Source organism: Mobula birostris, chromosome 22, assembly GCF_030028105.1.
Source record: "Mobula birostris isolate sMobBir1 chromosome 22, sMobBir1.hap1, whole genome shotgun sequence".
Taxonomy (NCBI): domain Eukaryota; kingdom Metazoa; phylum Chordata; class Chondrichthyes; order Myliobatiformes; family Myliobatidae; genus Mobula; species Mobula birostris.
In genome coordinates this window covers 4,765,747-4,779,338 of record NC_092391.1, presented here as the reverse complement: position 1 = coordinate 4,779,338, position 13,592 = coordinate 4,765,747, and the positions used below count along the sequence as shown (strand labels likewise).

The 13,592-nt window shown below is 43.0% G+C and overlaps 1 protein-coding gene and 1 long non-coding RNA gene across 9 annotated transcripts in view; one reads left to right on the top strand and one right to left on the bottom strand.

Moving 5' to 3' along the window:
- rc3h2 (ring finger and CCCH-type domains 2) overlaps positions 1-4,801 on the bottom strand; it is a 105,552-nt gene extending 100,751 nt beyond the window's left edge. For all 8 annotated transcript variants that reach the window (XR_011882859.1, XM_072240636.1, XM_072240638.1 and 5 more), the window contains exon 1: positions 4,605-4,801. The gene's annotated coding sequence lies outside the window, so the exon portion shown is untranslated. The remainder of the gene's footprint in view (positions 1-4,604) is intronic.
- A 357-nt stretch (positions 4,802-5,158) lies between these two features.
- LOC140186404 (uncharacterized) overlaps positions 5,159-13,592 on the top strand; it is a 30,269-nt gene continuing 21,835 nt past the window's right edge. The window contains exon 1 of the long non-coding RNA XR_011882860.1: positions 5,159-5,431. This is a non-coding gene — a long non-coding RNA (uncharacterized lncRNA). The remainder of the gene's footprint in view (positions 5,432-13,592) is intronic.

The following is a 13,592-nucleotide window of genomic DNA, read 5'->3' as shown; positions in this document are numbered from 1 at the left end:
TCCCCATGCTGTACAGTCCTATCAGTAGTTCCCAATTCTGTGTACTTCTGTTTCACATCGCATCTACATTTATGCTCTCTAAAGTGATATTAGGTTCCTTCCCAAAAACTAGCAACTTTTCCTGGATTAATATTCACACCAATTACTTCTCTGGAGCTCATCCAAATCACCTCTCTTTGGAGAGTTGTAAGCCAAGAATTAGCAAGGTATCAACTACTGGTGAATTGCAACAGAAACCAACTGTGTACACCTAAAAGTTGGAGATGAGGACTATTTTACTTCCTATTTGGTTTAGGAAGCAGAAACCAAATTACAGCTACCCAAATGCTCCAAGCTCAGTGATAGTAGATATTGGGGGCTTGCTACCAAGACCCACACTCCAAAAGCCTTAAAAGTTTTAACAAGAGGAAGTTAGAAAGAAAATATCATCTTTCAAAGTCTGCGTTCTTTTACATTTTTAAAATGTTAATTTTCAGAATTTTTTTTTAAATTGCTGTTGTTGAAGTTCTACCTGTACTTCAAAATCGTACAAACAAAATAATCCACCCAGCCTTTAAAGCAGTAATCCCCATTCAAATGAATGGAAACTCTGATCCGGTTCTGATTTGGTTTGGATTGGACACACAGGAATCTGTTACTCTCACCATATCCTAAACTTGTCCAAGTAGCAGCAGGTGAACGGCAGCAGTTCCTTTCTGAAGCACTGGTCAGAGCCAGCATGATTTGGCCCAACAAACTGACAATGTCAATTTTATCAGATTACAGCCACAGCTTTCTGCAATTGAACCAAATGTTTTATCTAAAAAAAACTTACTAATTTGCAATAGAATGTCAGGAGGCGTAATCCTCAGATGAGGCACTATACCAAGACTAATCTGCCTATTCAGTAAAATCAAAATTTTATTAAACCTAATATTCCTCCTTAGCCAGCCAGTCATTTCCATTACTGTCTGTGGCTCTACAGAAGATACAAAAATACCTTCTGTAATTTATCTACATAACAGTGACTGCACTTCAAAACAATGCAACAGTGACTGTATTTTAAAGTAATGCAATGTGAAGCATTTCAGATATTTCCCAACAGTTATGATGGAGGATTTCTAACTGGTATTTCTACAAATTCTTAAAGGGGGAGGAAGGAAAGGTTTCAAATATATAGGTATAATATTAACAAGTAGTAAATACCACATCCTTTTGATTTGAAATTGCATGTGATTATTTCACCATCTGCTACATTTGTCACCTGATTTACAGAAGCTCTGAAAAACATCATGTCCCCAGAGGGTATCAGTCAGCAAACTACATACCAACATCAAGACACTCTGTAAATTTTACCACCAAATGTAATCTTTCATTCCTGATGTCACATATTACAATGCAAAATGGAAAGCACTAAAATGTAGTTAACAAACTCATGAATTATACTCTCGTTTTCTTTAAAGTTTCTTCTTGTGTAAATATTTACTGGGCCTACAACAGACTGACATCTCAATGTGTAATTAGTTTTACAACAGATCCATTTCTATCTTGCATTAAAATCAATTTATCCAGCAAAACTACTGAATCACTTTATCACCTTCAACAAGAGTTATACATTCCACTTCACCTAGACAAAAGCATGATGCCATAAGTGACAAATGCCTTCAGATATACTGTTAAAATGACAGACGTTTATATTTTGATGTGGTGAAGACAAACAGAGGGGATTTAGTGTTGGGGAGAATGAGTAAGAGATCAGATTCTGGTTGCTGTGAACATGGAATCAGCAAAGGTCAGTAGGGAATAAATTGGACCGCGTACAAGGTAGCTATGTAGCCAAATTAAAGTGCGTATAAGACCATAAGACACGGGGCAAAATTAGACTATTCGGCCCATTAAATCTTCTCTGCCTTTCCATCATGGCTGATTTATTATCCTTCTCAACAACATTCTCTTGCTTTCTCCCAGTAACCTTTGACACCCTTACTAATCAAAAACCTAACAACCTCCACTTTAAATACACCTAATGACTTGACTTCCACAGCCGTCAGTGATAATTAATTCCACAGATTCACTACCCAGTGGCTGCTAAAAAAAATTCCTCATAATCTCTGTTCTAAATGGACATCTCTGTATTCTGAGGCTGTCTACTCTGGACCTAGACTTATTCACTCTAACAAACATGCTCTCCACGACTTTCAATATTTGATAGGTTTCAATGAGATCTTCCTCCACCCCTTCATACTTTTATATAAAAGTGTGGGTATACATACGTATACATACACACAAAACATATACATATGTAAATAAAATAGTTCAAGAAGCCACTGAGAACACAGAAACACAGATAATGGTTTTAGCAGGCAGTAAATGGGGAATTCAGACACAGAAACTTCCGAGAGCACAGGTGTATAAGCTGATGAGGGGCATTGATCGTGCGGATAGTCAGAGGCTTTTTCCCAGGGCTGAAATGGCTAACACGAGAGGGCACAGTTTTAAGGTGCTTGGAAGTAAGTACAGAGGAGATGTCAGGGGTAAGTTGTTGTTGTTGTTTTTACGCAGAGCATGGTGAGTGCACAGAATGGGCTGCCAGCGACGGTGGTGGAGGTGGATACGATAGGGTCTTTTAAGAGACTCCTAGATAGATACATGGAGCTTAGAAAAATAGAGGGCTATGGGTAACCTTAGGTACTTTCTAAGTAAGTACATGTTTGGCACAGCATTGTGGGCCAAAGGGCCTATATTGTGCTGCAGGTTTTCTATGTTTCTATACCGTGAAGATGAGAACAAACAGCTATGATGAAGAGGGCTTCGTAGCTCAGTTGAATGTCTTGTAAAGACAATCCTTTCCCAGGAGATGGGTATTCCCTCCATTCGAGCTGGAAACCTATGATTCTTATCTACAACATTGCTACACTGAATTAATTACAGGAACCACCATGGATCAACTCTTCACATCAGTATTCCGAGTGCAATATTTTGTGTTAAGTTGAAATTCAGATGCAGGTAACATTCAGATCGGGCAGCATTGAGCTAGAGAAAGCTCATACTTAACTCTATTTCCTTCTATAGATGTTGCCCATTCTGCTAGAGTACTTCCAGCATTCTCTGTTTCAGAATCAGGTTTAATATCACCAGCATACATCATGAAATTTGATAACAGTGGCAACAGTACATAATACGAACTGTGAGTTACACATACACACAATAAAATTAAACAAGTAATGCAAAAAAGTAGTGAGATAGTGTTCATAGGTTCAATATTCATTCAGAAATCTGATTGCAGAGGGGAAGAAGCTGTTCCTTTGCAAATTACAAACATGGAACCAATTTAAGTTTTTCTCTGCATTTTAATCTTTTAAATCCCACATTGTTTACTCCGCCATTAGTGATACTACCGGTTGTGTGCAATAAAGCAGTAAATATTATTTTAACCCAAGCATAAAAATCTCAACATACTGTACTTTACGATACTTTCTCCTACCCACATCATCAATCCCCTTGTTCTAAACAAAGCCGCCATAATTTGCTTTGCAGGATTAGAAATCTGTGAAGGAAAAGATCTCTCTTCTGCATGTCATTTCGTCAAGTGGTATCATGGTGAAAGAGTGATCACGTTTTAAAAGCACAAAGTCAAAATATGCAAGATAAATCACAGGAAACATGTGGCAGCTACCCTTGGAACCAACGGATGAAGTCTTTCTACGCTTTCTTGCATTTTTGAAATGGACAGGGTGTGACTGAATGAAGGAAATTTTGCACTCAGAAGGCGCCTGCGGTTAGTGCAAAACTTACCGCGGCCGAGCATACACACCCTTGGGTTTAAAAGGAAAGAACACCTCTTTGCTCCGGCACCAAGCGAATGACAATCTGATTGCAGACTCGTGTTGCGCAATTTTACGTGCTCGCTGGAAAGTAATTACGATCACAAGAAGAGGGCGACGTGTTCTGAGATGAAAAAGCGAGCGGGGGGGGGGAGAATATGATGTCGCGGGTGGGAGGGGTGGCAGCTATGAAGAGGAAGGGGATATTAATGGAGAGACACCAGCACCCCGGCCGCCCCCTCCTCAACCAAGGAACACTCTTTCCTCCCAATTCGGCGCCCACAGTTTTCGATTTTATACCATGGTAAGGGATGCCGATCCCTCGCGGAAATAAAGTGCCCCATCCCTTTAGATGTCAGGAGGCAGAGGCAACACAGTCTAGGAGCACGGACGCCGACACCGGGGCAAAACATGGCGATTACACTTGTCATCGAGCCCGGGGGAAAGGTAGCTTCCCGGGGCGGAAGCACGATCTAACACAAGATCACCACACCCCCTTCTACATAACGTTTTAACAATAGTTCTCTTTCATTTGTCGGGTGTGTGATAATTTTTCAAGAAAAAAAGGTTTAAAAACTGAGGGGCGATTCTCAGCCTAACTTGACGTTTTCCCAGCGCCCCACCCCATGTCCTGACTGACAGTGGTCTAACCAATCGCCGACTGGTTCTGGCGTGACTGATGCTCCAGAAGCCAATTATAGGCAGTGCGGAGGGCGGGTCTACGTCAATAACGTTAGGTTGTCTTTGACAGCTGCTTGCGGCCCGAGGCTTAAGGGGAGAGGGGGTAAGAAAACTCTTTACCTTTTCTGTAGGCACTAAGGAGGAGTAACATCCATCTTTCCATCGAAGAAAGAAAAAACTTTTAATAAGTTAACTTCACAGAAGCAATTAATAAATACATGTAAACAGCGGCTTGACCGCGGGTCATAAAAGCCGATGGAAGGTGGAGCCGTTGACGGTGCAGCCCTGCTCCGGCTCCGACATTTTGCTCCGTGTCGCGGCGACTCCCCGTTACAAGAGCCCGCCCAAGAAGGCCGCCTCGCTGCCTTTCTCCAGCGTATCCGTCCGCCAACCGTTTCCCCACCATCCCACACAAAACATCGGTGTCTCTGGGGGCTGGAGTGTCCTTGTCGCCAGCTGCGAGGTACCAGCAGACATGGACGGTCGTTTTCTGAGGGGGTGTGAGGTGATTTTCGCTGCCCTCCCGTGACTCGGGGGCATGCGCTACTTTGTGCGCGGTGGAAGGACTCGGCCGCGGCGGCTGCCGGAATGGATGGTGTTGTGCTCGAGGCGGAGCTGCGGCGGTGGGCGGGCGGGCTGTGAATGTGGTTGTTCGGTCGGCCGGTCGGCCGGCGGGTTGGGGGGCGGCAGTCTCCGTAGGTAGTGCGACGGTAACTTCGTCTGGTCTATAAGTGTGAGTGCATCCGTCCCCAGCTTTGTGGGTTGCTGAACCCGGCGCCAACCTGCGGGGAAGAGCGGATCGTGGACCTGGGAGCAGGAGGCTCGGAAAGCGAGACAAGATGCATGGGAGTGAGCGGAAAGAGAGAAGGATCGTCGCGATGGGAAGGATGCACGAACGCGGAGTCAGAGGACGAAGAGTAGAAGGTTCGAAGAGAGAAGGACAGAATGTACGGACCCAGGGGTGGATGAGGGATGGGAGAGGATGCATTGACCCTCTTGGTGTCGGATCACAAGAGAGGGAATTTACTGAATGCCTATGAGATGGGTTTTTAGAGCAGCTTGTGCTTGAGCCTACTCGGGGAATCTTAGACTGGGTGTTGTGTAATAATCCAGATTTTATTAGGGAGCTTAAGATAAAGGAACCCTGAGCAGGCAGTGATTCATAATATGATTGAATTCATACTGCTATTTGAGATGGAGAAGTATAAGTTATATGTATCAGTATTGCAATGGAATAAAAGGAATTACAGAGCTTCCAGGTGGATTGGAGAGGGATCCTGGCCGGGATAACGGCGGAGCAGAGGTGGCTGAAGTTTCTGGGAATAGTTCACGAGGTGCTGGATAGATATGTCCCACAGAAGAAGTTGTTTTCAAATGGCAGGGGTTGGCAACCATGGCTGACAAGGGAAGTTAAGAACTGCATAAAAGCCAAGGAAAGGGCATGTAATGTAGCAAAAGTGAGTGGGAAGTTGGATGATTGGGAAGCTTTTAAAATCCAACAAAAGGCAACTACTAAAGCCATAAGAAGGGAAAAGATGAATTATGAGGAAAAACCAGCCAATAATATAAAGCAGGATACCAAAAAGTTTTTTCAGTTATATAAAGAGTAAAAGGGAGGTGAGGGTTGATATTGGACCACTGGAAAATGATGCGGGTGAGGTAGTAATGGGGGACAAAGAAATAGCAGATGAACTTAATGGGTACTTTGCATCAGTCTTCACTATGGAAGACACTAGCAGTGTGCCAGAGGACTGTGACTGTTAGGGAGCAGGAGTGAGTGCCATTGCTATTACAAAGGGAAAACGTGCTAAGCAAACTCAAAAGGTTTTCAGGTGGATAAGTCACCTGGACCAGATGGACTACATCCCAGAGTCCTGAGAGAGGTTGCTGATGAGATAGCAGATTCATTGGTTTCAATAATTCATTGTTTTCCACTGAGGCAAGGGGAGAAAAGAACCAGAGGACATGGGTTAAGGGTGAGGGGGGAAAAGTTTAAAGGGAACATTAGGGGGGGCTTCTTCACACAGAGAGTGGTGGGAGTATGGAATGAGCTGCCAGATGAGGTGGTAAATGCGGGTTCTTTTTTAACATTTAAGAATAAATTGGACAGATACATGGATGGGAGGTGTATGGAGGGATATGGTCCGTGTGCAGGTCAGTGGGACTAGGCAGAAAATGGTTCGGCACAGCCAAGAAGGGCCAAAGGGCCTGTTTCTGTGCTGTAGTTTCTATGGTTCTAATCACTTGATTTTGGCATGGTTCCAGAGGACTGGAAAATTGCAAATGTCACTCCATTCTTTCAGAAGGGAGGAAGGCAAAAGAAGGGAAATTGTAGGCTAGTTAGCCTAACCTCAGTGATTGGGAAAATATTGACGTACATTATTAAGGATGAGGTTTTGGGATACTTGGAGACTAATGATAAAATAAGTCAAAGTCAGCATTGTTTCTGTCAAGGGAAATCTTCCCTGACAAATCTGTTAGAGTTCTTCGAGGAAGTAACAAGTAAGATGGACAAAGGAGAGGTAGTGGATGTCACTTACTTGGATTTTCGGAAAACATTTGATAAGGTCCCACACATGAGGCTGCTTAACAAGATAAAATTCCATGGCATTATACAAAAGATACTGGCATGGATAGAGGAATGGCTGACAGGCAGGAGGCAGTGAGTGGGAATAAAGGGGGCCTTGTTTGGTTGGCTGCCAGTGACTAGTGGTGTTCTGCAGGGGTCAGTATTGGACCACTTCTTTTCACATTTTTGTCAATGATTTAGATAGTGGCTTTGTGGCAAAGTTTACAGATGATACAAATATAGGTGGAGGGGTATTTAGTACCGAGGAAACAACACATTTGTAACAGGACTTAGACAAGTTGGAAGAATGGGCAAAAAGTGGTAGATGGAATAGTTTTAGGAAACGTATGATAATGCATTTTGGTAAAAGGAACGAAAGTGCAGACTATTATCTAAATGGGGAGAAAATTCAAACATCAGAGGTGCAAAGGGACTTAGGAGCCCTCGTGCAAGACTCCCAGAGGTTAATTCATGGGTTGATTCTGTGGGAAAGAAGATAAATGCAATGTTGGCATTTATTTCAAGGGGAATAGAACATAAAAACAAGGGGATAATGCTGAGGCTTTATGAGACACTGGTCAGGTTGCACTTGGAGTATTGTCAACAGTTTTGGGCCCCATATCTCAGAAAGGATGTGTTGGCATTAGAGAGAGTTCAGAGGAGGTTCACAAGGATGATTCCACGAGCATCTGAGGAGCATTCGGCAGCTTTGGGCCTGAACTCACTGGAATTTAGAAGAATGCGGTGGTTCTATTTGGAACTTAATGTTGAAAGGACTAGATACAGTGGATGTGGAGAGGATATTTCCTGTGGTGGGGGTGACCAGAACTAGAGGGCACAGCCTCAAAATTGAGGGGCGACCCTTTAGAACAAAAGTGAGGATTTTTTTTCTAGCTAGAGAGTGATGAATCTGTGGAATGATCTGCCACAGACAGCTGTGCAAGCCAAGACCGTGGGTATATTTGAAAGCGAAAATTGATAGTTTCCTCATTGCTCAGGGCATCAAAGGTTGTGGCAAGAAGGCAGGTGTATGGGGTTGAATGGGATCTGGGATCAGCCATGATGGAATGGTGAGGCAAACTCAAAGGGGTGAATGACTTAACTCTGCTCCTGTGTTTTATGGACCTGTGGGGTGGGGAGGTGAATACACGAACCTCACGGAATGGAGTTGTTAACCAGGCTGGGTGTGGTGATGAATGAGATGTGCTAGTTGGGAGGGGGCAAGATTCCATGGGTGTAGGTTGGAGATGTATGGAAACCCAGGGACTGGAAAATGTCCATACCCCCAGTGGGCTGAGGGAGAGAGTCACTAAGAGTATAGCCATCATGGAAGCAACACACATCAAAGTTGCTGGTGAACGCAGCAGGCCAGGCAGCATCTCTAGGAAGAGGTACAGTCAACGTTTCAGGCTGAGACCCTTCGTCAGGACTAACTGAAGGAAGAGCTAGTAAGAGATTTGAGAGGGGGAGATCCAAAATGATAGGAGAAGATAGGAGGGGGAGGGATGGAGCCAAGAGCTGCTGTGATAGCGAGTCTGAGTCAAAATATGGTCAAGAAGTTGAAGAGCCAAAGAAATTACAGATGGGGAGCAGTGAGAGATGGTTTCACTGAACTCCCGTCGAAGAGAAGATTTAAACTTCTTCAGTGTTGGCATCACGGGAAGAGGCTTCACAGTAGTGAATTTGAAAACGCAAACACGAGGAATTCTGCAGATGCTGGAAATTCAAGCAACACACATCAAAGTTGCTGGTGAATGCAGCAGGCCAGGCAGCATCTCAAGGAAGAGGTACAGTTGACGTTTCGGGCCGAGACCCTTCTTTTCTGCAGCATAGTATATTACAACCATAAGTTAAAAAACTTCAATAAATTATGCACAACTTGTATGTGTGCTGAAAAAACAACAAAAATTAACAAACCAGAGTGTAGGAGGCATACAAAGACATCGTTGTGTAAACACATAGACCCTAGGATTTGTGCAGGCAGTATATTATACCTTGGATGGAGTATTCGCATCACCTTGGAGAGAGTTTGCATATGAAGCTGGGCGGGAAGGGGAATGCACAAATCTGTGTACACGGGTGAAGTGGAATGGGATGCATCGAAGCAGCATGGAGGTATGTGTGACCAAGAGTGGATTACATGCAGACCCTTAGAGGAATATGCCGTTTTAGAACTGGTGAAGAGCATCTTTATAATATCCCTGATAAGTGGATTTCAATGCTGTAAATGTATTGGGAAGGGATTGAACATAGCTGCTGGAACAAGGATTGTTGGTTGCATATCTGGAACAGCTCTGATGCAAGAATCCCGGAGAGATGTAGGTTAGTATGCATGAGGAGGGAGAAGGGGGTAATATGTAAGAGCAATTTTGCAATTAAGGATTGCCGAGGCCAAGTTTGTTTACTTTTGAGGGAGGAATTGTTGGGCTAGTGGATGCTCAAATGGTTGATTTTGGACTTGTGGCAAGTGTGGGTTGAACAGGATGGCCATGCAGGAAGCAATCAGATGATCATTTTGGGTGGATTATGTTTTTGTGGAAGGGGTAGGCAGATAAGTCGCCATTTACCGAAAGCACACTGGTGTAGCCTATAGAGCTGCTGCCTCACATCTCTAGCCACCTGGGTTCAGTACACTATGTTAGCATAGCGACCAGTGTAACAGTTTACAGCACCAGTGATCAGGGTTCAAATCCTGCCCCTGTCTGTAAGGAGTTTGTTTACGCTCCCTGTGACCGCGTGGGTTTCCTCCGGGTGCTCTGGTTTCCTCCCACATTCCAAAGATGGGTTAGTGTTAAATGAGTTGTGGTCCTGCTATGTTAGTGCTAGAAGCATGGCAACATATGCAGGCTGCCCCCAGCATATCCTCGGACTGTGTTGGTTGTTAATGCAAAACAACGCGTTTCACTGTATGTTTCAGAATCAGGTTTAATATCATTGGCATAGGTTGTGAAAATTTTTATGTGGCAGCAGTATATTGCAATGTAAAAAAAAACAGTTACAGTAAGAAGTATATTTAAAAAGTTAAATAAGTAGTGCAAAAAGAGAGGGAAAAAGTAGTGAGGTGGTGTTCATGGGTTCATTGACCATTCAGAAATCTGCCATCAGATGGGAAGAAGTTATTCCTGAAACTGTGTGTGGCCTTCAGGCTTCTGTACCTCCTCCCTGATGGTAGCAATGAAAAGAGGGCATGTCCTTGGTGATAGGGGTCCTCAATGATGGATGCTGCCTTTTTGAAGCATTGCTCCTTGAATATGCCTTGTACGCTGGGGAGGCTGGTGGTGCCCTTGATGGAGCTGGCTTAGTTTACAACTTCCTGCAGCTTTTTCTGATCCTGTCCAGTGGCCCCTCCATACCAGACGGTGATGCAGCCAGTTCGAATGTTCTCCACGGTACATCTGTAGAAATTTGCAAGTGTCTTGGGTTACATACCAAATCTCCTCAAACTCCTAATAAAGTATAGCCACTGTCTTTCCTTCTTTGTAATTGCATTGATCTGTTAGGCCCAGGATAGATCCTCAGATGTTGACACCCAGGAACTTGAAATTGCTCACCCTTTCTACTTCTCCTGGTGTGTTCCCTCAACTTACCAATGTAATTGTGACAAATAAAGCTAATCTTTGTTCTTTAATCTCAGTTCTGACCTCCAATGTGGAGTTTGCATATTCACCCAGTGTAGGTATTGTCTTGGCGCTCCAGGATGTAACCCGTGCAAAAATGAAATAGCTTGCGATGGAGCTTGTTGCTGGTATATGGGCAATGGTAAATTTGAAAAGGCTCAAAATAGGGGAAATGTTTATGAAATGCCGGAGTTTCAAATAATGCAAGGTGATTTAATTGAGAGAGGTTCTATAGGATGTCCAGGGAGGGATAGTACCTTTGATGAAAGGGCTTGTCTTGTCTATTCCGGGGCAGCTCACTCACATTTGGTCCCTACCGGACACTCGGTTCTCACCAATGGCTCCAAGTAGCTGTTGCATGCAACAGCGGTCGCACCCTAGTACACTGCTTCGACAGGTGGGCCTCGTACCTCTGAAATAGGGTTATGCCTGCCCTAGCATTCAGTCAGCTCTGGCGGACTGGGCAGATGAGATCTACAGTAAGGTCCAATGGCCAGGAAAGCAGTTCTGCAATGCTTTGTGGAGAGCAAAAGAGACAGAAGTCATGATCATCCAGTGCAACCAAGGAAGACCCTAGTCGTGATGACAACTCATACCATTGAACCTGGTCTTCCAAGAGAGTAGAACGACCCCAGTGCAATGGATTTTCCACTTTAAAAACTTCCACACATGATTCCTGTCACTGTTAGACACAACAGACAATCACCATGTGAGGAGTTTGATAAAGACATAGTGAGATATAATTTCTTCTTGTTGTAGAATTGGTCTTTGGGGGTGGGGGGTGGTCAGGCAGTTTAATATTGAGATGACAAGGCATTTGAGTCCTGTATGTCAGAGGACTGTGAATACCATTGCTGAGAATCTTTTCTAGTGTCCCCCCATTACTTACCCTACTTAAGCCCACAATCAGGAACAACACTGCTACAGTTTCTGAACTGATCACTATCTCTGGCTCAGAGAAATGGCACACTGATAGGAACCTTCGGACATTTCATTACTTGTTACTCTGGATTTAATGCAGCATAAAAAAGTACAATAAGATAACGAACGCAATTATAAAAAATGAATGATGAATATAAATAAGATGAGCTTATGCATTGACTATGTCCATAAAGTGACACTAGGCGCAGGAGTGTCTGTATGTAAAGTGGTTCTGACAGGAAATTATTAAGTAGTAGTGGTTGAGGATATGGTGGGGTGGGTTAGTGGGCGATGAGATTAGTTGAGTGATGTGTGCTGCACTCATGTTGTTTTACCTTGTACTACCTCAATGCACTGTTGTAACAAATAGATCTGTGAAATTATGTAAGATGAGTATTTCATTGTACCTTGGTCATATATGTGACAATAATAAACTAATTTGTATGACCCATTTTAGCTGTGGTTTCTTAAGTTCTATAATCGTCAAAATAAAATCTGCACAGAAGTCGTAGAGTAATAATACATCCATTGTTCTACATGTATAAGGTCAAATTTTATATATTGTTATATGGCAATTAAAAAGGTATACAATATTTAAAAAGCACAGTTGTTTAGAACATTGGTGTATATTTTGGCAGCCAATTTGCTGAAAAGGGAAGTGATTAAAAATCATAGTAACATTTTGTGATAATGTTAATTTTGCAATTTTATGATCGCAAGGCACTGCTGGATATTAAGAACGTCAAGTAATAGTGGTCTACCCCATCAGTGAGTTGCTCAATAGCGCTGGAGCTGGATTGTGTATCATGTTGATGCTTGCTACAGCAACCCAAAGAAGAAGGTGTCAGAGATGGTGCGTGGTCCAACAAACTGCAAAGGATTGTCTATTTTTCTTGTGAGCGCAAGACTCTATTGGACATTGGTATTGTAGAGTACTGCAAGTCTGATTCACTGGTGTGACCGGCGAGGTTGCTGCGTGGTCCAGGCCCTCAGGCCGCAAGGTCACCCAGGAGGAGACGCCAGAGGAGGTGTGGCATGGTGGGTGTCTATGCTGCTCTCCTGTGTTTGTTTGGTGGAAGACAAGCAGGAATACGTTCATCTGTGGCCCACTAGTGTGAGATAAGGAATTGGTGCTTGTTCTTGAAGATGTGGCTCCAGGACAACATCTTGTCCAATAGGCCGTGACACTCGGATTTGGACTATATTATTTTTGACTGTATGTTTTACTGCTATTGTAATTTTATGTGGTTTGTGCTGTGTGTGACTGTTGGTATTGTGTTTTGTATCTTGGCCCTGGAGGAAAACTGTTTCATTTGGCTGTATGGTATGATTGAATGACTATTAAACTTTCAATAGCAGTTCATTTTTAAATAATTGCATCACAGAATAATCCTTGTATTGTTAACCTGTGATAAGATATTGCGTGCAGAATTGTTGCTATACATTAGAAAGGGCAACACTCACAAAGAATGTTTTGCAATGGTAGTCACATGGAGTTTTAGAAAATAGTGCACATCATTCAGATTCAGCTGCTGTGTTAAATAGTCTCTCATGCTGTTAAGAAAGAGTGGGTGATACACAGAAGGTTAGCATGTAGGTACTATATACCCAGTAATTAGGAAAGGAAATGGCTGTTTTGCTGTAACTAATTAGTAGATATAGAGTATTATATACAGTCTTGGTCTACTGATTTAATTAAGAATATACTTGCTTTGGAGACTGTTGATATGGGTTGATTCCTGGGATCAAGCAGTTGTGAGGAATATGAACAGATTGGATTATATCTTCGAAGTTTAAGTCTTAGTGAAAAATACGTAAGTATGCTTGACAAAGTACATGCTGTGAGAATGTTCATGGGAGTCTAGAACTGGGGACACAGCACCAGAAAATGGAGTTTCCCATTTAAAATAGAGGTGGAATTCTTTTGGTTTTATAAACAGATTTATTAAATAATTTCAAGACAAGGCACAGTTGTATTCAATTTGTATGGACAGCATGCAA